This window comes from Mobula hypostoma, chromosome 1 (assembly GCF_963921235.1).
Source record: "Mobula hypostoma chromosome 1, sMobHyp1.1, whole genome shotgun sequence".
Taxonomy (NCBI): Eukaryota; Metazoa; Chordata; class Chondrichthyes; order Myliobatiformes; family Myliobatidae; genus Mobula; species Mobula hypostoma.
In genome coordinates this window covers 202,751,050-202,777,961 of record NC_086097.1, presented here as the reverse complement: position 1 = coordinate 202,777,961, position 26,912 = coordinate 202,751,050, and the positions used below count along the sequence as shown (strand labels likewise).

Here is a 26,912-nt window from a genome sequence, read left to right as displayed (position 1 = left end):
GGAGCTCTAGGAAGGTAGCCACCTCTAGGTTGCAGTAGAAAGGTAACTGAGTGACTGGCAGAAGAAAGAGAAATGGGCAGCCAGTACAGAGTACTCCTGTGCTGTTCCCCTCAATAAAAAGCTTACCGCTTTGAATACTATTGAGGCTATCAGCTACCAGGGGGGTCTCGCACTGAGTCTGGCGCTGCAGCTCTGAAGAAAAGAGAGGTTAAGAGGGCTAAGTGCCGACAGGAAATACCATAGTTAGAGGAACAGAGATTCTATGGATGCGATAGAGACACCTGGATGGCTTGTTGCCTCCCAGATGTCAGGGTCAGGGGTGTCTCGATCAGGACATTCTAAAAGGGGAGGGTAAGCAGCCAGAAGTCTTGGTACATACTGGCACCAATGACGTAGTTAGGAAAGGCGAGGGGGTCCTGAAGAGAGAATTGAGGGAGCCAGGTAGAAAGCTGAAAAGCAGGACCTCCAGGGAAGGTAAAGCAACAGACATCCAAGTTGCTGGTGAACGCAGCAGGCCAGGCAGCATCTCTAGGAAGAGGTACAGTCGACATTTCAGGCCGAGACACCTCTTCCTAGAGATGCTGCCTGGCCTGCTGCATTCACCAGTAACTTTGATGTGTGTTGCTTGAATTTCCAGCATCTGCAGAATTCCTGTTGTTTGCCTCCAGGGAAGGTGGTTGAATTCTCTGTTGTTGGAGATGGTCATTGCCTGGCACGTTTGTGGTACAATTGATATTTAATATGTAAGCAGCATCCAGGAAGAAAAATGGGTTGCAGTCCAAATGAAGAGTCTCAGCACAAAATGCTGATTGTCTAACATCCTTAAGTGCTGCCTGATTCACTGAGCTCCTCCAGCATCTCGTTTTTTTCTGTTTTATGTGTAAAATTCAAGTATACACCAGAAGGACAAAGAAACCAATTTAGCTAACATCTGACCAATTAATCTACCCTTTAGCATCAGCAACATGATGGAAAATGTCATTGAAAGTACTTCCATCAGCACTTATTCTCTAATACCTTCTTTACCAATGTCCAGTTTGAGATTTGCAAGATCCAACCAGCTCTAAATTTCAGCCCAGCTTGTTCCACACATCAACCAAAGATCTGAATTCCAGAGAAGACATGAATGTGAAGGTAAAACTAATTAATGGGGCCCTAGGAGAAAACACTTTAATGACAGGAGTCATGCGTCAAACAAAGGAAAATGACAGTGATTGATAATGGCTAATCATCCAATGCTCAAATTATTCAGGGTCATATTCTTGACCTAAACACTTTTGTCCGCTTAATGAAAGACATTCCTTCCATCAGAAGTTCAGAAATTGAGATGTTCACTGATGATTGTGCCAAGTTCAAAGCTCTTTGCAACTCCTTAACAAATGAAGCCAACCACTGTCTGCATGCAGCAAGACCTAGAGAACATTCAGACATGAATTGATAAATGACAAATAACAATATGGTTCCTTAAGTTTGTTATAGCCGGGTGTAGTAATGGAGACAAGCCAATGGCTTGTGAATACACCCAATGGCGTGCCCCTCAGATAGCCTCTGACAACCAAGCCCAGCTGCTTGGCTTCATGTGTGGCTTAGCTACTAATCCCTGTGGAACCATTTCTACTGACAGAAAGGGCAAAGGTGCATTACTAGTACCTTAAAACCAGTAGCTTTTGACAGATGGGGCTCGTTAGCTGTGGTTGCCAGCTCATCTATGAGAAGGAAAATTCTGATCTCAAACCCCCGCTACCTTGCGGCTATAATCACTCCGTGAAAGGGAAGGCTTTGAGAGTAAACCCCTAGGGAAAAATCCAAAGCTGGGGTCCCTAAGGCAGTCCTACATTGAGTTCAATGTTGACTAGCAGCTCCTGCAATGCTGCTGATACCAAACTGTAGTGTCCTTTCTCGTTCCTTTGGGTTCATCTGATGCGTGGAGAGGGGAAGCTTGCTACTTGGGCAACAGCTTGCTCTCCATATCGTACTGCCCATGCTTGTGTATTTAGACAGCAAGGACACAATATCCATGGTCAACTCTGACCAATAGAGGCCTCAGATTCAGACTATTTGTCATTATCCAATGACCATCTCGGACAACAGAGAACTCAAGCACCTACCTTTGGCATTCAATACCATTACTGAGTCTCTCTTCATTACATTGACTGCTGCAGATTTGCCTCCTAAAGCCCAAAATATTTCCAGTGAGTTTCAGAAGTATGATCCTTGCCTGGATGAGTGCAGCTCTAGCCAAGAGATTCAGGACCTTGCAGGAAAAGGCAGCCCACTTGAATGTCACCGCTCACGTACTCTTTATCTACCCACCACTGGTACATTGTCAGTGCAGCATGCACCACCCACAAAATGCACTGCATTTTTTCATCTAGGATTTCAAAGCAACACCTTTCTAATCTACAGCAACACAAACAAAATGCTGGAGGAAGTCAGCATGTCAGGAAGCAATTATGGAGGGAAATGAAGAGTCAACATTTCAGGCTGAGACCCATCATCAGGACTGACCTGCAAAATCCTCCAGCATTTTGTGTATGTTGCTCCAGGTTTCCAGCATCTGCAGCCTCTGGTGTCTCCTTTTAAACCTACAAATTCTATTACGTAGAAGGAAATGGCTTCAGGTGCATGGGAACACCACACTTTCCATGCCTCCCATCAAATTTGACAACATAGTGATTTGGAAATAGATCACAAATGCTGCATCACTGGATCTTTATGCTAGAATTCTCTACCCTGTGGTCAGAAACGACAATAGTCATAGTATGCCCAATAGATAATAGTTTTAAGCATTGTTTTTCATCTTTCTAGAATATTATATATCAAAATATTAAATACTGCAAGTGCAACTTTATTTTTAAATTCATGGTTCTGATTGTGCCACATTACTTGCAAGCTCTTGAGAGGCAAAGACCATAAGAAATTGAATGAGCTGAAATTACTCTATGCAAATTAATCATTTTAATAGCTACATCTGATGTTAATTAAATTTATTTGCTTCCTGAACAACTTAATAATTCTAAAGTAAAAAATGTTAAAAATGCTTCGTTAAACCAAAGATTAAGGTCACTGAAAGGAAACAAAATCCTCCTTGGGATGTTTTTAAAACAGATTCCACCCACTCAACCCACTTTTACTGGAAGTTAACTCCAAAAAAACAGCCTCATTGACGAGACGATGAATTCTGTTGGCTGCAATACAATAGCGCATGCTCCAAATAATAGCAAGCAATTTTAACTTTTAACCCGTATAAACAACAAAAAGTACTGTTCAGATATGTGGTCTTAACAAAATACTATTAAAAATTAAAGATAATCAAATTAACGACATGTATTTACTGCTAAATCTGATAACCACTGCAGCTTGGCTAACTTAAAATAAAACTGTAAATAGGATCCCCACGCACCACCCCCCCAATGACTTTTTCCTGTAAGCCACCTGATCATTGCCAGGAATCGGAATGCAAGCATTCCCTGGAGTAACAACTGACGTCAGCAGTACATTCCAAAATTGGCAGTCACTTGCATCTGGAAATTCCAGTCTACAGCACTTGCACTCTTCAGTCAAAGTACCCTGGCTTACTGTCAGACAAAATCTAATAGTGATCCGTCACCATCAAGCTAACAATTTTAACCAGTATCTGTGTCTGTAATGTAGTACAATTTACCTTCCTTAAAATTATTTCTGTTTTGGAATAATATTTTAACAACACTGATTAATGACAGATATTTTATATTCACGCTCCAATTAAATTGTTTTATTTATCCTTCCATTTATCAGAACCTGGTTTATTATCAGTCATACAAGACAAAAAATTTGTTTTTTTTGCAGCAGTGCAGTGTAACAACATAAATATTACTATAGGTTACAAAATAAATAAATAGTGCCACAAAAGGAATAATGGGGTAGTGTTCATTGGCCATTCAGAAATCTGATGATTGAGGGGAAGACGTGTTCCTGAATCACTGAATGCAGGTCTTCAGCCTTTCACGCCTCTTCCCTGCTGGTAGTAATGAGAAGAAGGCAAGTCATTGAGGGTCCTTAATGAAGGATGCTGCCTTCTCGAGGATGTTCTCGATGGTAGGAAGGATTGTACCCATCATGGAGCTGGCTGAGTTTCTAAGCCTCTTTAACAGCCTCTTGCAATCCTGTGCATTGCAGCCTCTGGAACAGACAGAATGCTCTTCACCATATATCTGCAGAAATTTGTAATCTTCGGTGATATACCAAGTTTTTTCAAATTCCCAACAAAGTAGAGCGGCTGATGTACCTTTTCCATGGTTACATCACTGTGCTGGGCCCAGAACAACTCCTCCAAGATTTTGACACTCCTTGCACTGCTGACCCCTCAATGAGGACCAGTGTGTGTTCTCTCCACTTCCCCTTCTTCAAATCCAAACTATTCCTTGGCCTTGCTGACATTAACTGCGAGGTTGTTGCGGCACCACACGACCAGTCAATCTACCTGAATCCTGTATTCCTACTTGTCACCACCTAATATTTTACTAAAAACAGTGGTGTCATCTAACAACCGAGACATGGTGCTTAAGCTATGCTTAGCCGCACAGTCACGAGTATATGAAGAGAAGAGCACTGGACTGTTTGCATCCTTGATATGTGCTGTTGGGGTATATTTTGGAGATGCAATTTTGCAAATATTAATTTCAACAGCAACAGCTATATGGATTGTAGATCAAATCACGAAGTATCATGAACACGGTGGGCAGCTGAGCTAGTAGATTTAAAAGTAGTGTGGCGTGTGTGCGTGCCTGTTGGTTATGTAAGAAACGAGACATTATTGTGTGATTTGCTGAGACAGTGCTACCAGTGGCAACGGATGGTTAATGACCATTCCGGACGCCAATGGAGTGTTTGCATCTTCCTTTGGGAAACTGTGTAGTAGCAAACTCGTTTGCAAGTGTGTTTGTGTGTCTCAGGAATAATCCTGTAACCTTGGTGTAACGGTTTTAAATGGAAAGGAATATAACAGGCATTATGTTCAGTTGCACATACGTGGCAGATTACCGAGTACATATTCTGTGGTTTTAAGTATGTATTGCTTAATTTTTATTCATCGTTTATAGTTTGTGCGGTGTTGGAACTAGTGTGGAGATATTTGACGGAGAGGTTTTACCCAGATATTTACGCTGGGATGGCAGTGACTGAGGTCAGGCACCATCAGGTCGAGAACCCTAATAACCCGGGCCAGCCCTTGACCTTGATAACAACAATCCATAAGTCCTTCACCCCGCCTAGAAGCAGAGCATTTTGTAAGAGCTGTCCTCACTTAACCTGTGGGAATGCAGAATTCTGGCACAAGCTCAAGGAAATGATTGAAGTTCACCAGATGCACCCCAAAGATTCACATGTGTTCGTAAAAGCGTAGTTCTGGGGAGTATGTGGGATAGTATGGCCCAGTAAGTGCAGGTAACCACAACAATGAAGAGAGAGATCACTTCTTTAAAGGGGAAGTGAGGTAGGATGGGGGGGGGGAGGGAGAGAGTAACTGGGGAACAATAATGTCAGTGCTTCAGAGACAGCCATGAATTATGCAGAACATAAATATTAAGCATATGAGAAGTACTCAAGGTTGGATAATCAAAGCAGGAATAACATAGTCTTCCTGAAAATGCTGAAGGAAGGCCTGAGCACAGCTCACCAGGTAGTTTTAGATTTGAGGACAGCGGTGGATTCGACCTAACCCTCAATAGTATCATGGGCCAGAGAGATAGACCAGAGGAGGGGGAAGAAAAGTTGTAAAGTAGCTGCAGTGGATGTTATTGCTATGATGTGACAGAGCACTTGCTTTATGTGCCAGCAATTGGGGCATCCAGCAAGGAACTGTTGAGATAGACGTGGTTGAATAAAGGAGATGATTTGTTGCAGCTGTGGCTTCTTAGGCCATGGTTGGACGCCTTGCATTGAAAAGAGAGGAAGGTGTGAGAATCACTCACCAAAGCAGGCAGAACCCACAGCAAAGCACTCTTTCTGACTTGACTGCTGACCAGATTATAGAGCTGGTGTAGTCAGACAAAGGGTTGATGACAGTGTCTATTGCAAGAGGTGGTCTTCCTCGGGTATACACAAGAGGTTTATTAGGGGGCCAGCAACGTGATATGTTAGTGGACACGGAGTCATCAGTGTCGATAACTGATCTATCCTTGCCCACAACTGGACAGGCAATTTACGTTACCAGTGCGAGAGGTGAACAATGAGCGTGGAGAGAAGTCAGCCCCAGGTACTTGAGATTGAGGAGTGCAATTTCCTGCAAATTTCCAAGCGTGTCCAAACAATGTACTTGACCAATCAGCGGCATCAACAGAGCTTTACCAATAGGAATTTCTCGCAAGTCGGCGGCAGTTATTTAAAAAGGGAGCTTCGAGACCGTTAGCCCATTGTACGTGGCCAATCAGCAGCTATAACCGGAGCACCAATCATGAGTTGAATAGTAGGGAAGGTTCAGGCATAAAAGGGAGATACTGCCAAGCAGAGTGGTCATCAAAGGACTGATCTGAGGCAGGATGGTAGTGCTACGGCTCATTCGGGCTTCGGCAACAATGGGGCAAGAATGGTTACTTAGAGTGCCAGGCTTTAGATGTTTCAGAAAGGACAGGGAGGGAGGCAAAAGAGGTGGGGGCATGGCACTGCTGATCAGAGATAGTACCACGGCTGCAGAAAAGAAGGAGGTCATGGAGGGATTGTCTACTGAGTCTCTGTGAGTAGAAGTTAGGAACAGGAAGGGGTCAATAACTCCACTGGGTGTTTTTTATAGACCACCCAATAGTAATGGGGACATTGAGGAGACTCTGGAAAGCTGTAATAATAACAGGGTTGTCGTGGTGGGAGACATTAATTTCCCAAATATTGACTGGCATCTCCCTAGAGCAAGGGGTTTAGATGGGGTAGTTTGTTAAGTGTGTTCAGGAAGGCTTCCTGACACAATATGTAGATAAGCCTACAAGAAGAGAGGCTGTACTTGATCTGTTACAGGTGTCCCCCGCTTTTCGAACGTTTGCTTTCCGACACCTCGCTGTTACGAAAGACCTACATTAGTTACCTATTTTCGCTAACAGAAGGTGTTTTCACTGTTACGGAAAAAGGCGGTGTGTGAAAAAAGGCAGCATGTGCCCCGAACAGCCAAGCTCCTCCCCCGGAACTGCATTCCAGCCGGCATTGCTTAAACACGTGCCTGTGAGCATCTGTGCTTTATGTCGATTTATTTTGAGCATCCGTTAGCAAGGTGAGTTCTAAGGTATCGGAAAAGCCTAAAAGAGCTCGTAAGGGTGTTACACTTAGTGTAAAACTAGACATAATTAAACATTTTGATCATGGTGAACGAAGTAAGGACAAAGTGAGTTTGGCTTCTGGAAGTTGACGAAGATGATGTTGAAGAGGTTTTGGCATCCCATGACCAAGAACTGATAGATGAACAGCTGATGCAATTGGAAGAGGAAAGGATAGCAATCGAAACCGAATGCAGAAAGTGAACTCGTCCAGGAACTGAACGTGAAGCAACTGTGTGTGATTTTCGCTGCAATTGACAACAATGATTGCAGAACAGTACAACTTTAATTTTGAAAGGGTACATAGGTTTAGGGCATATTTGCAGGATAGTTTGAGTGCTTACAAAAAACTGTATGATAGAAAAATGTGCAAGGCTAAGCAGTCAAGCATATTGTCGTTTTTCAAGCCTTCCACATCAGCCAAAGCAGATGACGAACGTCGACCTTCGACATCGAGGCAGGCAGACATAGAAGATGACCTGCCTGCCCTGATGGAAACAGACGACAATGAGATGACACCCCAGTGTTCCACCACCGCAATCTCTGACGACTCAGCCTAACACACCATCATCAGTGTGCTCGCTGTCTTCCCGATTCCAGTAAGTGATACTACACTGTACATAGATTATTTCTACTTTATATAGGCTGTGTATTTTTATGTGTTATTTGGTATGATTCAGCAGCTTCATAGCTTACAGGTTACTGGAGAGAGTGTTTCTGCCGAGAGTGCTTGCGCCCAGTGTTTCTGCCGAGAGCGCTTGCATGAGATTTTCGCTACAGTGGACAGTGCAGCAATGATCGCAGAAAAGAATTTCTACTTTATATAGGCTGTGTATTTATCATATCATTCCTGTTTTTACTATATGTTACTGTTATTTTAGGTTTTATGTGTTATTTGGCATGATTTGGTAGGTTATTTTTTGGGTCTGCGAACGCAAAGTTGATGGGTCTGCCCCCATATTTTGCTTCTTCACTTTATGACATTCCGGTTTACGAACTGTTTCATATGAACACTCTATCTTCGGATGGCAGGGGAAACCTGTATTGGGAAATGAACCTGGTCAGGTGTCAGATCTCTCAGTGGGAGAGCATTTTGGAGATAGTGATCACAATTCTATCTCCTTTATCATAGCATTGGAGAGGGGTAGGAACAGATAAGTTAGGAAAGCATTTAATTGGAGTAAGGGGAAAAATGAAACTATCAGGCAGGAACCTGGAAGCATAAACTGGGAACAGATGTTCTCAGGGAAATGTACAGCAGAAATATAGCAAATGTTCAGGGGATATTTGTGTGGCGTTCTGCATAGGTATGTTCCAATGAGACGGGGAAAGGATGGTAGGGTACAGGAACTGTGGTGTACAAAGGCTGTTGAAAATCTAGTCAAGAAGAAAAGCTTATGAAAGGCTCAAAAAGCTAGGTAATGATAGAGATCAAGAAGATTATAAGGCTAGCAGAAAGGAGCTTAAGAATGAAATTAGGAGAGCCAGAAGGCCTTGGCGAACAGGATTAAAGAAAACCCCAAGGCATTCTACAAGTATGTGAACAGCAAGAGGATAAGTCGTGACAGAACAAGACCAGTCAAGTGTGACAGTGGAAAAGTGTGTATGGAACCGGAGGAGATAGCTGAGGTACTTAATGAATACTTTGCTTCAGTATTCACTACGGAAAAGGATCTTGGCGATTCCAGGGATGACTTACTGCGGACTGAAAAGCTTGAGCATGTAGACATTAAGAGGATGTGCTGGACCTTTTGGAAAGCATCAAGTTGGATAGGTCACCAGGACCAGACGAGATGTACCCCAGGCTACTGTGGGAGGAAAGGGAGGAGATCGCTGAACCTCTGGCGATAATCTTTGCATCATCAATGGAGACGGGGGAGGTTCCGGAAGATTGGAGGGTTGCAGACGTTGTTATCTAATTCAAAAAATGGAGCAGAAATAGCCCAGAAAATTATAGACCAGTAAGTCTTACTTTAGTAGTTGGTAAGTTGATGGAAAAGATCGTGAGAGGCAGGATTTATGAACATTTGGAGAGGTATAATATGATTAGGAATAGTCAGCATGGCTTTGTCAAAAGCAGGTTCTGCCTTACGAGCCTGATTGAATTTTTTGAGGATGTAACTAAACACACTGATGAAGGTAGGGCAGTAGATGTAGTGTAAATGGATTTAGCAAGGCATTTGACAAGGTACCCCATGCAAGGCTTATTGAGAAAGTAAGGGGCACAGGATCCAAGGGGACATTGCTTTGTTGATCCAGAACTGGCTTGCCCACAGAAGGCAAAGAGTGGTTGTAGATGGATCATATTCTGCATGGAGGGTGGTGACCAATGGTGTGCCTCAGGGATCTGTTCTGGGATCCCTTCTCTTCGTGAATTTTATATATGACCTGGATGAGGAAGTGGAGGGATGGGTTAGTAAACTTACTGATGACACAAAGGTTGGGGGTGGTTTGGATAGTGTGGCGGGCTGTCAGAGGTTACAGCGGGACACCCCACTGCATGAATACAAATCAGAGACCACAGTAACTAACACTCATTTTGGGTGCATTGGTGGGAAGTTTTAAAATTACAGGTAACTTAAAAGAAGCCTTATAACGGCATTGTAAGTTTAGAAACTGTCCTGTTATCTTTGTTTGTTAATATATAAAGATATACTGTAATATTGGATCAGGAAGCTTCTCTCTCGAGTCAAGCCTGTCAGCTTGTATGTGTCTTGAATCAAGGCATTTATATCTTCCAGCTGCTTCTCTCTGGTGACTTCGTTCACAGTAACAACATGTGCCTATGTTGATTGTCAGCAAGGAGGAAAACATTATAGCCAATCAGTACCGACTTCGGTCTCCCGATGAGGAAGTCAAGGATCCAGCTGCAGAGGAAGCTACAGAGGCTTAGTGATTAATACTGAGAGAATGATGGTATTGAATGCCAAGCTGCAATTGATAAACAGCAGCCTGACATATGTTTTGCTGTTGTCTAGATGCACCAAAGCTGAATGGAGAGCTTGTTGTGGTGGTAGATGAATTGCTGCAGGTCTAGGTCCTTGATCAGGTTAACCAACATTTCAAAGCACTTCCAAGCATTAGAGTAGATGCAAGTAGATGAGAGTCACTGCCGAGGTATAGTTTTCTTGGTATCAAGTGAATGCATAATTAAGTAGAAATTAGTCAGAAAATGTGCTCAAAATACCTGTCTATCCAGGAAGCAAGAACAAAAGTACCACCAGAAGGTAAACAAGCTGGTGTCCTAATGCAACCATGACAACTTGTAGCTGATTACCCTCAAAACCATGGAGATACAGATCAATTTCAGGAGAAACGCGTCTTTTCTCCACTCACTCGTCATCAACAACTCTACAATTAGCACCGTTTCAACATTCAGGTTCCAGGGCAGCGTTACTTCACAGGATCTCATGTGGGAAAACCATATCTCCTTCATTAACAGAGACTCGATAGAGGATGTACTTCTTGTGGCAGTTGGCAAAATTCTAATCTACCCAGAACATATTGGTACGATTCTCCACGACCAACATGGAGAGCATCCTCACATCAGCCATTAGTGTTTGGTTTACCACATCATCCACTCACAATATATGAAAATAACAGTGAATTGTCAGGTCAACAGAAGAGATTATTGGCTACCATCAATGCAGGACTTGTATGGAACAAATAAACAGGCAGGATAAATCACTGTAGACACTACCCATCCTGAAAACTGTCTTTTCCAAAAGGTCCCCTCTGAAAAGTGCTAAAGGTTAATAAAATAAAACTCCAAACCATCTTAAAAGTTTTCATCCCCAGGTAATTAATCTGATCAACCATTCCAGTTAACCCCTCCCCCATCAATTAGCCATGTTATGGCACGACACTATAGACACTTTGAACTACAGTTTATAACTGTTTATAAATAATTACTAATATTTATGTATTTATGCACATTTTATTCCATATCCATCCTTTAACCTCTACCTTTATTTCATATTGCACTCTGACCAACAGACCACAGCAAATTCCTAAAACATGTATATGGTGAATAAAGTTGATCCTTGATAACTTCATCATTCAATTACACACACATACATTCTGAGCAGCCACAACAGAAAACAATCAGAATCCTCAGCAAGCTCTGCTTTCCCAACGTTGAGAGTGTACAACAGCTAAAGTCAGCTAGCTCAGCAGAGATCAATGGTTAAAACTGGAAATCTCTTGTGACAACTTTGTCATCAGATGAGCCATGAGGAAGTGTATTAAAATTGTTTCTTTAACCATACTTAATTCCGGTAACAAAAATTTAACAAAACTTAACTACAAGATTTGGCATGGCAGATGCAAATTTTAAAAATGAAATTAAAATTATTGATTTGTTGGAAGTTCAGAAAAGGTAGATCTTAATCTAATATTGAAGTTTAGTACATAATGATAAAACCACTATCAGCCTCCCTAATATTTTATGTGAAGGTTATTTAATTGAACTACTCTCTATTAAAAATATATCCTTCAACTACGTTTGAAGAATTCTGCAGTCAAACAGGATACACTGAACAATTGAGAAAAGATCAAAACTGATTTAAAAGATGACACAAGAATTACAAAGTTAGTTTTAACAAAGCTATCAATGCTGGGCTTATTTCTCTGGGAAAGATTTTTTTAGAACATAGAAAAATACAGCATATAACAGGCTCTTCAGCCTGGATGTTGTGCCGACATTATAACCTACTCTGAAGATCATTCTAACCCTTCTCTCCTACATTTTCCTATCACCTATGCATCTGTCTAAGATTTTCATAAATGTCCCTAATGTACTTGGATACTACTACTCATATATAATGGACTTCTGATCATCTGGAGAAAAATGACTCCATATACAAGGAGCATTACATACCACACAGAAGATAACACTGATGCAATGTATACAATCTACTGTCTGAATCATTGCTGAGCTCTCTTATCTAACGTGACACAATGGAATGAACGGAATTTTTGAAGCTTATGCCTGGACAAGCTTAAAGAGGAGATTGCTTTTTTGGCTTATATTAAAATGTATTTAACGTCACAAGGCAGCTGATATGAAGATCTCAAAGAATAAAATTAGGTTTAATTGATCCTTATTGTTCACACTGTCAGGAAATTATATGCTTACTACCAAAAGACAAAATCTGCTCACTTTTGAAAAGTTACACCCTGTAATACTGAAGACTCCAGATAATTATGAATCTGTATGTACAGTAAATAAAAACTAAATAATAATTTGAACTGAAGTTAAACATGACCACGTATGAATGTGCAGAAATATGAAAAATGTATGAAAATTAAATAACCAAACTAAGAGGAAGTTACAAAAGTATCATTAAACCACATAACAAGAAAGTTAATGTCAAATGTCCGAATAAAAGCTTTACTTTTTCCATCTCCTCTATTCTTCCCATTACTTCTTAATTACTTCTTTCAAAAATAGTAATGTCCCAGCCGAAATCTAAGAATTTGTGATTTTTACTGACATTTGCCCACTTTTCATCATTTTGAGTACAGTCTGTGTACTTATGTATTTCCATGCTACATTTAAAACATAAGCTTACCAAAATGTTAGTATATGGTCTGACCATCATATAATGTGAAATGGTTTAGAAATTTGACTGTTATTATGTTATGCTATTGACTATGTTTTTAATTCTATAGATGCACAGTGGAGAGTATCCTGGTTGAATCACGGCCTGCATGGAAATACCGATGTCCAAGGAATAGAAAAGGCGACAGAGAGTGGTGGATAAAGCCCAATCCATCACAGGCTAAGCCCTCCCCACCATTGACTACATTTACATGGAGCGCTGCCACAAGAAAGCAACATCTTTCATCAAAGACACCACCATCCAAGCCATACTTTCTTTTTGCTACAACCATCAGATAGGAAGTACAGGACACTTAGGTCCCATACCACTAGGTTCAACAGCCATTACTCCTTAAACCATCAAGCTCCTGAAATGGTGTGGATAACTTCATTTACCACTACTTTGAACTGATTTTATAAACTACAGTTACTTTCAAGGACTTTTTACAACTCGTGCTCTCAACGTTATTTATATTTGCACATTTTTTTTCACATTGATATTTGTCAGAATTTATTTTTCAAAAAGTTCTATTGTATTTCATTTTTCCTGTAAATGCCTCAGGAAAATGAATACTAAGGTATTCTATGGTAACAGGCAGGATAGACAAAAAGAGTCAGTAGATGTTCCATAATTCTCCATAACTTCCACCATCTCCAGCAGGATCCCACCACTAAACATATCTTTCCCTTCCCACACCACCCCACTTTCTGCTTTCTGCATGGATCACTCTCTATACGACTCCCTTGTCCATTCTTCCCTCCACACCGATCTCCCTCCTAGCACTTACCCTGTAAGCTATACAAGTGCTACACCTGCCTCTACACCTCCTGCCTCACTACCAAACAGTCCTTCCACGTGAGGTGCCTTTCACCTGTGAGTTTGTTAGGGTCATCTACTGGATCTGGTGCTCTCGGTGTGGCCTCCTGTATATTGGTGAGACTCGATGTAAATTGGGAGCTGGCTTTGCTGAGCATCTACACTCCATCCACCAGAAAAAGTGGTATCTCCCAGTGGCCACCCACTTTAATTTCACTTCCCATTCCCATTCCGATTCAGCTAGCACCATCAGGGAAACAACCCTCCCTACCATCAAGAACATTTTCAAGAGGCAATGCCTTAAAAAGGTGCCATCCATCATTAAGGACCCTCACATCCAGAACACGCCCTCTTTTCATTACAACTTTCAAGGAGAAGGTACAGGAGCCTGAAAACTTATAGTCAAATAAATCAGGAAATGCTCCTTCTCCTCCGACAGTAGATTTCAGAGTGGTGTAATGAACCCTTGTTTTGCACTATTTATTTTGTAGCTTACAGTCATTTTTATGTCCTTGCACTGTACTGCTGCCACGAAATAACAAATTTCACATCACACAAGACAGTGATGACAAACCTGATTTTGATTCAAACCACTAGATATATCCATATCAGTAGTTGCTGTGACCATAATTGCTGTAGAGTCCCAGTACAACAATGTCCATTTATTTATTTCATTAATGACACATAAATACAGGTGGCCCCCGTTTTCCGAATGTTCGCTTTACGACACCTCGCTGTTACGTAAGACCTACATTAGTTACCTGTTTTCGCTAACAGAAGATGTTTTCACCGTTACGAAAGAAGGCAGCGCACACCCGAACAGCCAAGCTCCTCCCCCGGAACTGTATTCTAGCCACCACTGCTTAAACACGTGCTTTATCTCGATTTATTTTGTGCATCCGTTAGCAAGTTGAGTTCTAAGGTATCGGAAAAGCCTAAGAGAGCTCGTAAGGGTGTTACACATAGCATAAAACTAGACATAACTGAGTGTTTCGATCGTGGTGAACGAAGCAAGAACATTGTCCGCGCGTTCAACTTGCCTGCGCCTACTATTCGCACTATTTATACGCAGAGAGAAAGAATTTGAAAGTTGCTGATGTTACTGTTGGTTCTGCTCGTAGCAAAGTGGTCTCTCTTAGTCAGCATCCAATAATGGATAAAATGGAAAGTCTATTGCTTGAGTGGATTGATGGGTGTACAAAGCGTGGTGTTCTGTTAAGTTTTCTTATACTTGAGAAATCAGTCACTCTTTTTAGTACGCTGAAACAGAAAGCACTGGACGATGGTGATGAAAGTGTTGCGAAAGTGGAATTTAAAGGTAGTCATAGGTGGTTTGATCGGTTTCTGAAGCGAGGGCAGCTTCATAGTTTAAACAGTGGTCCCCAACCTCCGGGCCGCGAAGAATGCAGCGGTGCAGCGGTAGTTGGAACGCACTCAGCACATCTTTAAGAAAAAAAGCCGAAATAAACAAGCTAATTAATTAGATGCCACCTGGCACGTAAATGTCGGCCCAGATCAGAGGCGATTGCCGATTGCGTCAGGTGGTTATTTGTATTAGCAAGTGTTTAACTGTGATGAAACTGCAATTTATTGGCGTCTTCCCGATTCCAGTAAGTGAAACTACACTGTACATACATTATTTCTACTTTATATAGGCTGTGTATTTTTATGTGTTACTTGGTATAATTTGGCAGCTTCATAGCTTAAAGGTTAGTGGAGAGAGTGTTTCTGCCGAGAGCACATCTGCAAGATTTTCGCTGCGCTAGACAGTGCTGCAGAAAAGTATTTCTACTTTATATAGGCTGTGTATTTATATCATTCCTGCTTTTACTATAAGTTATTGTTATTTTAGGTTTTATATATTATTTGGCATGATTTTATAGGTTATTTTTTTGGGTCTGGGAACACTCAAAAATTTTTCCCATATTAATAAACGCTAATCGCTTACTCACTTTACGACATTCCGGCTTACGAACCGTTTCATAGGAACGCTCTACCTTCGGATAGCAGGGGAACCCTGTACCCAGGATTCCTGATAACTGCATTTCACTTTCACACATCAGGATTCCAACTAAAAGACGCTTGTCCTCTATTTTAAGTATTGGTTACTCTTAAGTATGAACATACTTTATGTTTAACGACAGTTCATAATAAAGCAAGGAAAATGCGTTAAAATCTAAAAACAAAAGCCAGCTAAACTACTTCTCATCAGTACCAAATACAAAACAGCAACACACAGGTCTGCTCCCTGCTGCTTTCCAAGTATGCAGATTCTGATGAAACACCAGGCAATCTCTAGCTTTGGGTGCCCTGTTACTTCAAAAAGAAGATAAATACTAGATAGCAAAAGCATGCTGGAGTTCAAGTGGATAGCTCAATGCACAGTAACCTTTTCCAAATGCGGAGTTTTAAAGCATGCTCAGGTATTGGATTCACCAAAAAACACATTGGTATAGAAGCATACATTTTGATTTTGAAAATGAGGGGTTTAACACCCCTTTTAAATCCTCTGTGAAATATTAGACTACCATGCATCTACCCAGCTACGTTCAAGAAAACAGGTCCATATACAGCCCCACAGAGCTACTGCAGGCTGCAATGAACAATGCAGTAATAAGCACAGAGGGCTTATTATAGAAAGGAGCATTCTTTCCTACCCCAATTTTAAAAGGATGTGGCTACAGACATTGACCGTCTCCTCGTGATCACCAAAACTTGCCACCTCCACAAGTGGCCATCAGTCTTACTTTCAACAGCTGCACCTTTCAAATCCTGGCTTTCCGGTTGTTGTTACAACTGTGTACCACAGTTAGGTTATCTTCTTGTACAACGTTCTTGTAGCTATACTGTACACAATGCTCAAAAATAACAATGGAAGAGATTTACTGTATTACACACAGGGTCTGATAATGGTTTACAGCACCCTCTGTAAAATTGGGGTTCAATTCACACCACCGTATTTAAGGAGCTTGAACATTCTGCCCGTGACCGCTTGCTCTGGGTTCTTCCCTCATTCCATAGTTATACAAGTTAGGGTGGAGGGCAGATTATGTTGACACTGGAAGCATGGCAGCAACTGCAGACTGTCCCCAGCACATCTCAGACTGTGTTGGTCATTGGCACCATCAATGCGATTCACCACTTGTTTCACAGTGCAAGTGACAAATAATGCTAATCTCTTGAGGATGTATCTGTTTAACTGTAGAGACTGAGTCTGCACCCATAGTGTAATTGCTTGCACTTAATTATCTATTACCACAAATTTCAGGTTTATTTCTATCAAGTTTTCAATTATCATTTCCTTTCTTCAGTAACTATTATTTCTAATGTCCAACTAAACTTAGATTGAACGCAATGACAGCATTTCATTTATTTAAAAAAAGCAAAATAATGTGGATATTGGAAACTGCGGATTAAGTAGTATCCATCAACCACTGACCACCTGCTATACAGTTCGTAAACTGAACATTTCTGATACAGGTTTCCCCCGCCATCCGAAGGTAGAGCATTCCTATGAAATGGTTCGTAAGCCGGAATGTCATAACGCAAAGAAGCAATTACCATTTATATGGGAAAAATTTGTGAGCATTAGCAGACCCAAAAATAACCTACCAAATTATGCCAAATAACACATAAGACCTAAAATAACAGTAACATATAGTAAAAGCAGGAATGATACGATAAATACACAGCCTATATAAAGTAGAAATACTTCTCCACAATCATTGCCTGCACTGTTCTCCGTAGCGAAAATCTCACAAAAGCGCTCTCGACAAAAACACGGTGCAAGCGCTCTCGGCAGAAAGACTCTCTCCAGTAACCTTTAAGCTATGAAGCTGCCAAATCATACCAAATAACACATAAAAATACACAGCCGATATAAGGTAGAAATAATGTATGTACAAGTGTAGTATCACTTACCGGAATAGGGAAGGCAGCACAGAGCACACTGATGATGGTGTGATAGGCTGAGTCGTCAGAGGTTGGGGAGGTGCAGTGGCCCCCACCCTCCAGGCTGCCGACCGATACTGATCCGCGAAGCATCCAGGGATGCAGCGGTAGCCGGGATGCACCCAGCACATCTTTAACAAAAAAGCCGAAACAAACAATCCAATTAATCAGGTGCCACCCGGCACACTGTCGGCCCAGATCAGAGGCGACGCAATCGGCAATCGCCTCTGATCTGGGCCGACATTTACGTGCCAGGCGGCACCTAATTAATTAGCTTGTTTATTTCAGCTTTTTTCTTAAAGATGTGTTGGGTGCGTCCCAGCTACGGCTGCATTCTCCGCGGTAATGTATCGGTCCGCGGCCCGGATGTTGGGATGGTGGGACACTGGGGTGTCATCTCTTTCCATTAGGGCAGGCAGGTCATCTTCTTCTATGTCTGCCTGCCTCGATGTTGAAGGTCGAGGTTCGTCGTCTGCTGTGGCTGATTGGAAGGCTTGCTTGACTGCTTCGCCTCGCGCATTTTTCTATCATACAGTTCTTTGTAAGCACTCAAACCATCCTGCAAATATGCCCTAAACCAATGTACCCTTTGAAAATTAAAGTTGTATTTTATCATTGCAGCGAAAATCGCACGCAGTTGCTTCACGTTTAGTTCCTGGACGACTACACTTTGTCCGTTCGCTACTGCATTTGGTTTCGATTGTTATCCTTTTCTCTTCCAATTGCATCAGCTCTTCATCTATCAGTTCTTGGTCATGGGATGCCAAAACCTCTTCAACATCATCTTCGTCAACTTCCACAAGCCAAACTCACTTTGTCCTTACTTCGTTCACCACGATCAAAACACTTAATTATGTCAGTTTTACACTAAGTGCAACATCCTTACGAGCTCTTTCAGGCTTTTCTGATACCTTAGAGCTCAACTTGCAAATGGCTGCTCACAGGCACGTGTTTAAGCAATGCCGGCGAGAATGCAGTTCCGAATCTGGGGGAGGAGCGGCTGCTCGAGGCCTTTTATCGTGTGCTGCTTTTTTTCGCGTGCTGCCTTTTTTGTAACAGTGAAAACACCTTCTGTTAACGAAAACAGGTAACTAATTAGGTCTTTTGTAACAGTGAGGTTTCGTAAAGCGAACATTCGAAAAGCAGAGGACACCTGTATGAGAAAATATATCCTCTGCATTTTCTTTGGAATCTCTTAATACCTTCAATAAATAAAAACTTTTCCTGTTGCCTCCACCCATTACTACGTCTGGGCATGTTACATTTTGATAGGGTTGGCAACGTTGGCCCATTTTGGATGATACAGTCCAGGCATGTTCTCTCAAGCTACTTTCTATCAATATTCTTCGATCAACTGAATAAGCTGTTGTTCAAAATTATCCACAATCTCAAGTCACCTGTTCTTCAAAAATATTTGAAACTTTAGGAAATTTCAAGTTTACCTTGCAGTGTTTTTCTTAACTACCTTGGCTTCTTTTTATTACCAAAACCAAGATAGGAGATAAAGAGAAACAAAATAACTATTTAGGGTGGTTTCTGTCATATATTTCATTTATTCGTTGAAATGCATTAAAATGAGGAAACAATTTCCTATTGCCCTTGAATCCTTACCTCTGTCCATTCAGTAACCCTCTTCCCATGACAGCACTTATCATTTATATATATCACAAATAACAGAAATCCTAGCACTGATCCCTGGTCACAGATCTCCAGCCAGAATAACATCCTTCCACCATTACCCTCTTCAATGGACAAACCAATTCTGAATCTAATCTGACAATTCCCCATGAATATCTGAAAGGGGATACAGAGATCAATTTGCTAATGAAAGTGAATTTGGAGGATTCTGCAGAAGAGCACTTGGCTCTATTTTTCCAGTGTGTTGTGATACCTGGTTCAGACCTCAAAAGAATACAGAAGATCTCAAAACTCTGCTGCCTGATGGAAAATGAGACTTTGAATCCGATCTATGGTTTTCCCTTCTTCAAATTCTCTTTTCCTCAATCAAAGGTTATGATGGTACGTTGACGGTTGTGCAAAATGTTATTTCTGATCTCTGCCTTGGCCAAAGTTGGCTCCGAGATATGCAAAAAGGTCCATGTTTTCTAGACTCTAGTTGTGAAGCATTATTGTCACAAAGCAAGGTGGCGAGCCTGGGAGAGGTTGGACTTTGTCCTTTCAAAATTTACAATCAACTTTCAAAAGTTGATTGTAAAGCACAGCTTCTCATATGTTTCATAAAATGTGTTGATGATGGTTTACAACTTGAATTCTGGATACTGCAGGCCTGAGTGAACTTATTTTTCGAGTACAGGTGTCATGCGGCGAGTAACTTTCCATTCCCTCAAAAATTCACTTATACTTCAATGAAAAGCTTGTTGAAGATGAGTTTGCTAGTATTCACAACCACTCGCTAGCATTCTCAAATACTGTAATCTCTTGTTAACAATGAGGGACCAGGGCCCATTATCTTCAAGTCATTGTTGTTTATCCATAGCTTTAGATACTTTTTATGTTTACACTCAAATTTAAGATGCAGAAGAAAAAGTGCCCATCTTTTGTTGTCCTTCTATATGTGAAGTTACTTTTCGACTTTCCAATAACCAAACACAAGCAACAAATAATTACTTGGTTCACTACAATCTTAAACTATACATCATTAAAGTTTTTACAATTTTTATTCCATCTTGATACATCTTGCCCAGAGGTTCCCAACCTTTATAATGCAATGGTCCCCTACCATTAACCAAAAGGTCCGACCTCAGGTTAGGAACCCCTGATCTAGCCTATCATTTGGATTTCATATTAAGCTTATACAGTGACAAACTAACAAATCATAAATATTGCATAATGGGGATCATCAATTCATTACATAAAAAAGAAAAAAAATCAATGAATTCAATTAACCACAAAAACGAACAAAATTTTCAATACAATATCATTAACTTTGTGAAATAACTTTACAACTTTTCTTTGTGAAATGTGCATCCTCAGATCCCTTGCCTGTAATTATATCCAAATGCTCATACCTTTCAATGCCATACTTGTAACAATCTCCTTCCCACCAATGCTTCAGTTCCCTCCCTCCCAGTACTGGGTATTTTACATTGCTTTGGCCATATTTCTTAGGTGTGGCATGGCTTTCTGAACAATTACTCATCTTTTCTAATAAAACTAAAACTTGCTCTTTAATGAAAAGTGTCAGGGTTAATAACTGAATATTCATTTCTACGTGATGGGAAACTCAGACTTAACACTTCCAATGTTCCAATGAGACAGAGAAGTTATGGGGTGTACAAAGGCTGTAATAAATCCAGTGAAGAAGAAAAGCTTACAAAAGGTTCAGAGAGCTAGGTAATGTTAGAGATCTAGAAGATTATAAGGCTAACAGGAAGGAGCTTAAGAAGGAAATTAGGAGAGCCAGAAGGGGCCATGAGAAGGCCTTGGCGGGCAGGATTAAGGAAAACCCCAAGGCATTCTACAAGTATGTGAAGAGTAAGAGGATAAGACGTGAAAGAATAGGACCTATTAAGTGTGACAGTGGGAGAGTGTGTATGGAACCAGAGGAAATAGCAGAGGTACTTAATGAATACTTTACTTGAGCATTCACAATGGAAAAGGCTCTTGGTGATTGTAGTGATGACTTGCAGAGGACTGAAAAGCTTGAGCATGTAGATATTAAGAAAGAGGATGTGCTGGAGCCTTTGGAAAGCATCAAGTTGGGATGAGATGTACCCCAGGCTACTGTGGGAGGCAAGGGAGGAGATTGCTGAGCCTCTGGCAATGATCTTTGCATCATCAATAGGGGGCGGGAGTGATTCCAGAGGATTGGAGGGTTGTGGATGCTGTTCCTTTATTCAAGAAAGGGAGTAGAGATAGCCCAGGAAATTATAGACCAGTGAGTCTAACTTCAGTGGTTGTTAAGTTGATGGAGAAGATCCTCAGAGGCAGGATTTATGAACATTTCGAGAGGTATAATATGATTAGGAATAGTCAGCATGGCTTTGTCAAGGGCAGGTCATGCCTTACCAGCCTGATTGAATTTTCTGAGGATGTGACTAAACACATTGATGAAGGAAGAGCAGTAGATGTAGTGTATATGGATTTCAGCAAGGCATTTGATAAGGTTCCCCATGCAAAGCTTATTGATAAAGAAAGGAGGCATGGGATCCAAGGGGACATTGCTTTGTGGATCCAGAACTGGCTTGCCCACAGAAGGCAAAGAGTGGTTGAAGATGGGTCATATTCTGCATGGTGGTCAGTCACCTCAGTGAGGTCGGTGGAGTGCCTCAGGGATCTGTTCTGGGACCCTTACTCTTCGTGATTTTTATAAACAACCTGGATGAGGAAGTGGAAAGATGGGTCAGTAAGTTTGTTGATGACACAAAGGTTGGAGGTGTTGTGGATAGTGTGGAGGGCTGTCAGAGTTTACAGCAGGACATTGATAGGATGCAAAACCGGGCTGAGAAGTGGCAGACGGAGTTCAACCCAGATAAGTGTAAAGTGGTTCATTTTGGTAGGTCAAATATGATGGCAGAATATAGTATTATGGTAAGACTCTTGGCAGTGTGGAGGATCAGAGGGATCTTGGGATCCGAGTTCATAGGATGCTCAAAGCAGCTGTGCAGGTTGACTCTGTGGTTAAGAAGGCATACGGCGTATTGGCCTTCATCAATCGTGGAATTGAATGTAGGAGCCGAGAGGTAATGTTGCAGCTATATAGGACCCTGGTCAGACCCCACTTGGAGTACTGTGCTCAGTTCGCTCACCTCACTACAGGAAGGATGTGGAGACCATAGAAAGGGTGCAGAGGAGATTTACAAGGATGTTGCCTGGATTGGGGAGCATGCCTTATGAAAACAGGTTGAGTGAACTCGGCCTTTTCTTCTTGGAGCGACGGAGGATGAGAGGTGACCTGATAGAGGTGTATAAGATGATGAGAGGCATTGATCGTGTGGATAGTCAGAGGCTTTTTCCCAGGACTGAAATGGTTGCCACAAGAGGACACAGGCTTAAGGTGCTGGGAAGTAGGTACAGAGGAGATGTCAGGGGTAAGTTGTTTTTTTTTTTTTACGCAGAGAGTGGTGAGTGCATGGAATGGGCTGCTGGTGACGGTGGTGGAGGCCATTACGACAGGGTCTTTTAAGAGACTTTTGGATAGGTACACGGAGCTTAGAAAAATAGAGGGCTATGGGTAAAGCCTAGTAATTTCTATGGTAGGGATATGTTTGGCACAAATTTATGTGCCGAAGGGCCTGTATTGTGCTGTAGGTTTTTCTATGTTTTCTAACAGATTAACATCATAAGGCTTAGCCAATGCTCAGTCGACTGCAGCAAGTGCATCCGCATCCCAAGACTGCTTGGTCAAGATTGAACAGCTGGGCAATTTTCATTTTCAGAGCTGCTAAAGTAGGTTCTCATTTCCTTAAGTGCTTGTACTTGTAAGAACTGCTACAACTCCTTGCCAAAAAAACTGTTCTCTTTCTGTCGACTGCAATATTCACTGATAAAAAACATGCATATAAATTTCTTCATCTGGATAGAAGAAAGAAAAACTTCAGGAGCAATACAGCAAATTTCAATAAAACTGTAAACCTGATTGTTAATGCAAGTATCTAATCAGCCAATCATATGGCATCAAGACAATACATAAAAGCATGCAGACATGGTCAAGAGAGTCAGTTATTATTCACACCAAACATTAGTATAGGGAAGAAATATGATCAAAGTGACTTTGACAGTGAAAGATTCCTGGTGCCAGATGAGATTGCTTGAGCATCTCAGAAACTGCTGATGTTCTGGGATTTTGAAAACAGTCTCTGGAGTTTACAGAGAATGATGTGAAAAACAAAAGATATCCAGTAAGGAGCAGTCCTCAGGGCAAAAGCACCTTGCTGATGAGAGAGGTCAGAGGAGAATGACAAGACTGGTTCAAGCTGACAAGAAGGCAACAGTAACTCAAATAACTACACACTTCTGAATGCATAACATATCAAAACTTGAATTGGGTCAATTTGCAGAGACTGCCTGTGCAAATCTGAGTTAGGTAGGACAGGGTGAGCAGTGGCTGCTCAGTGCTAAGATTCATGACTAAGGGCTGCACATGGGCTCAGAATGTTGAATGCAGGTCATGAGCTGACACACTTCCTGATCTCATGATCTCTTGTCATCAGCTCCTGTTGCATGTGATGTACTGCACACCAGGGCTTTAAAGGAGAAGGTGGCTGTAGCCCAATTGTTAAATTCCAGGAGGGGACCAGAAGATTGGATAATAGCCAGTGTGACTCCATCATTCAAGAAGGTGGAAGAAAGAAGGCAGAGAATAAGTTTAACACCTATTGTTAGCAAGTTGCTAGAGTCAATAATCAAATCCAGAAAAGCTGAATATAATGAAAACTGGTCAATCATCATAGCTTGTCACACCAGACAGACAGCCACTCTAGTGTTGTTTGGTTGATGTTGAGCAGGTCAGTGTCAGCTAAATCAGGTGAGAGTGGGCAGTTGCGCAGAACGTGTTCAATGTTCTGCATCCTTTCGCCACACTCACAGGATTCGCTGGTCTTTAACCCCACTTCACCATATTGTCTCCCATCCTACAAACTCCCGCTCTCACTCTGTTGAGAGTGCACCACTTCCATCTGTCAAGCAGTGCCCTGTCTGGCAACATTTCTGTGGGGTCTTGCACTGTATTGTTTGAAGGGGTTCTGGCTTCTGTTTGTTGCCAGAGGTCAATCCTGTATGTTTGGGAGGATGTTGCGTGCGGTAGTTCCTCCACTGTAGCAAAGCTTTTCCTCGATTTTAGGCGTTTGGAAACTGGCACATGATGATGTAGTGGGTGCCATGGATCCGAGTTCTGTTTACCTTTTTCAATTTTTGTTGTAGTGTGTCTTCGGATCCCTGGGGGAGCAATGCCTGCAAGTCTGTAAATAACGTTAGTGGGTGTGGGGCGCAGTGTGCCCGTGATTATTCGGCAGGCTTCGTTAAGCAACGGGTCTATTTTCTTCACATGGGCTGATCTGCCCCACACGGGTGCACAGTATTCGGCAGGTGCATAGCAGAGTGCTAGGGCAGTTGATCTAAGTGTGTGAGCATTAGCTCCCCATTTCGTGCCTGCTAATTTTTTCAAGAGAGAATTGCGAGAGCCAACTTTCCCTCGGAGTTTTTGGATGTGGGTGGCAAATGAGAGCGTCCTATCCAGTGTCATGCCCAGGTAAATTGGAGTCGGATGGTGTTCGGGCTCCTTCACACACCAGAAGATCTTGAGTTTCTGAGCTGCTTCTCGATTCTTCAGGTGGAATGCACACACTTGAGTTTTTGATGGATTTGGGTTCAGAGACCATTTTTCATAATACTGCTTCATTGCTTCGAGGACTGCTAAAAGTCGTACTTCAACTTCTTGTAAGGAGTTGGCTTGTGTTGCTATGAATAGGTCGTCTGCATAGATAAACCTGCATGTGTTAGTAAAAGTTGGTTGGTCGTTTGTGTAAACATTAAATAGTAAAGGTGCCAGGACTGATCCCTGTAGTAATCTGTCCTTTTGTGGATGCCACCTACTCTTAATTCCATTCATTTCTACATAAAATCTACGATTTTCCAGGAGGCTTCTTAATACTTTGACTGTGGTTTCATTTTTTAACATTTTAGGTAATTTCAGCAGAAGGCCTCTGTGATTCAGTGTTGTATGCTGCTGTTAAGTCAACGAATACTGCCCCTGTAATTTGTCACATTTCAAAGCCATCCTCAATATACTGGGTTAAATTCAAGACTTGACCACTGCAAGAGCGCCTGGCCTGAACCCGGCTTGGTCTGGTGTTAGACAATCTTCGACTATGGGGGATATTCTTTTCAGTATGAGTCTCTCGTACAGTTTATAGAGGGTGCAGAGCAAGGAAATCGGTCTGTAATTTTTAGGAATGTTGGGGTCTTTATTGGGTTTTAGGAGAGCAACAACTTTGGCTCTTCTCCACTTTTTAGGTATTTTTAATGTTCTTAGGCAAAAGTTAAAAAGGGACAGAAGCCAGTGGAGTGCTTTAGGTCCAAGATGTTTAAGCAATTCATTAAGAATCCCATCTATGCCAGCAGCTTTATTGGATTTTAGCTGTGATACTTCATCCTTTAATTCCTCTAGGGTGAGAGGTGGGAAGTTGTTATTCTCGTTTGAGAGAGCTGACTCCATCTCCGGATGTTGCTTTTTCTTTTGCCTCCGTTCCTTGTTATTTGGTCAACAATTTAGTGTTAGTTGGTGGGCAACCTGATTGGGTGTTACAGCAGCAATTCTCCGTGGTGGTCTATTGTCTGAGTTGAGTTTCCGAACAGTTGCCCATGCCTTCTTACTGTTCTTGGTCATGTCAGTGTTTTCTATCAATTCCTGCCAACGCTGTTGTCCCTCTTGGCTCAGTAGGGACAGAACTGACTTTCCCATTTCAATTGTGTCTTGACCAAACGGGTCTTGGTCATATAAGTTGACATACTCATCATTACTTTGCTTGATATCACTAGTCAATCCCTGAATATATTTGGTTCTGCAGCCTCTAGGTATGTTCTGCTGCACTACTTTCCAGATTAGTCGGACAAATTCATCATAACGATCAGGTTCTGGTGGTATGGTATCGATAAGTTGATCAAAGGATTCTGCGAAAGATGTCCAATTTGCTTTTCTCAGGTTAAATCTTGGTAGGTACTTTGAAGGTACAGGTCTCAGAACTGGAAGGGATTCTACCTGGACTGGACAGTGTTGGGATTTGGGTATATGTTGGAGGACTGTTCATGTGAAGAGGTTGGAGCTTGCCGAGGTAACAAAGGCAAGGTCTGGGTTGTATCCTTTTCTCCATCTGGCACTTGTAGGGGTGTCCTTTGACTCGTATAGTAGCTCAAGGCTGTTGCTTAGAGCCCACGATACAACTTCTCCTCCATTTGCAGCGTCATCTTCATATCCCCAGTTGGAGCTATGGCTATTAAAGTCACCAATAATGAGGTACATTTTGTCCTGAAGATCTAGGTTAGGTGGCCACATGAATGGTTCATTAGGGGGTTTGTAGACCGAGATGATATTTATGTGTTTTGTTTTAACTTTCAGAAGTTCCATTGAGCCAGCTTGGATGTTTGCTGTGCTCATTACTATAGATTTATCTTTAACAAAAATTGCACTTCCATAAGTTTGGCTAGGGGTGTCAACAGCCAAGTGCATTCCTGGCACATAGGGTTGGTTGTTCAGCCTATGAGTTTCTTGTATGCACAAGATGTCCGGTTTTAAGTTTACCAG

General features: G+C 41.7%; 1 protein-coding gene across 3 annotated transcripts in view; it reads right to left on the bottom strand.

Moving 5' to 3' along the window:
* Positions 1-26,912, bottom strand: part of spidr (scaffold protein involved in DNA repair) — a 282,041-nt gene that overhangs the window by 139,812 nt on the left and 115,317 nt on the right. The gene's annotated exons all lie outside the window — the stretch shown is intronic.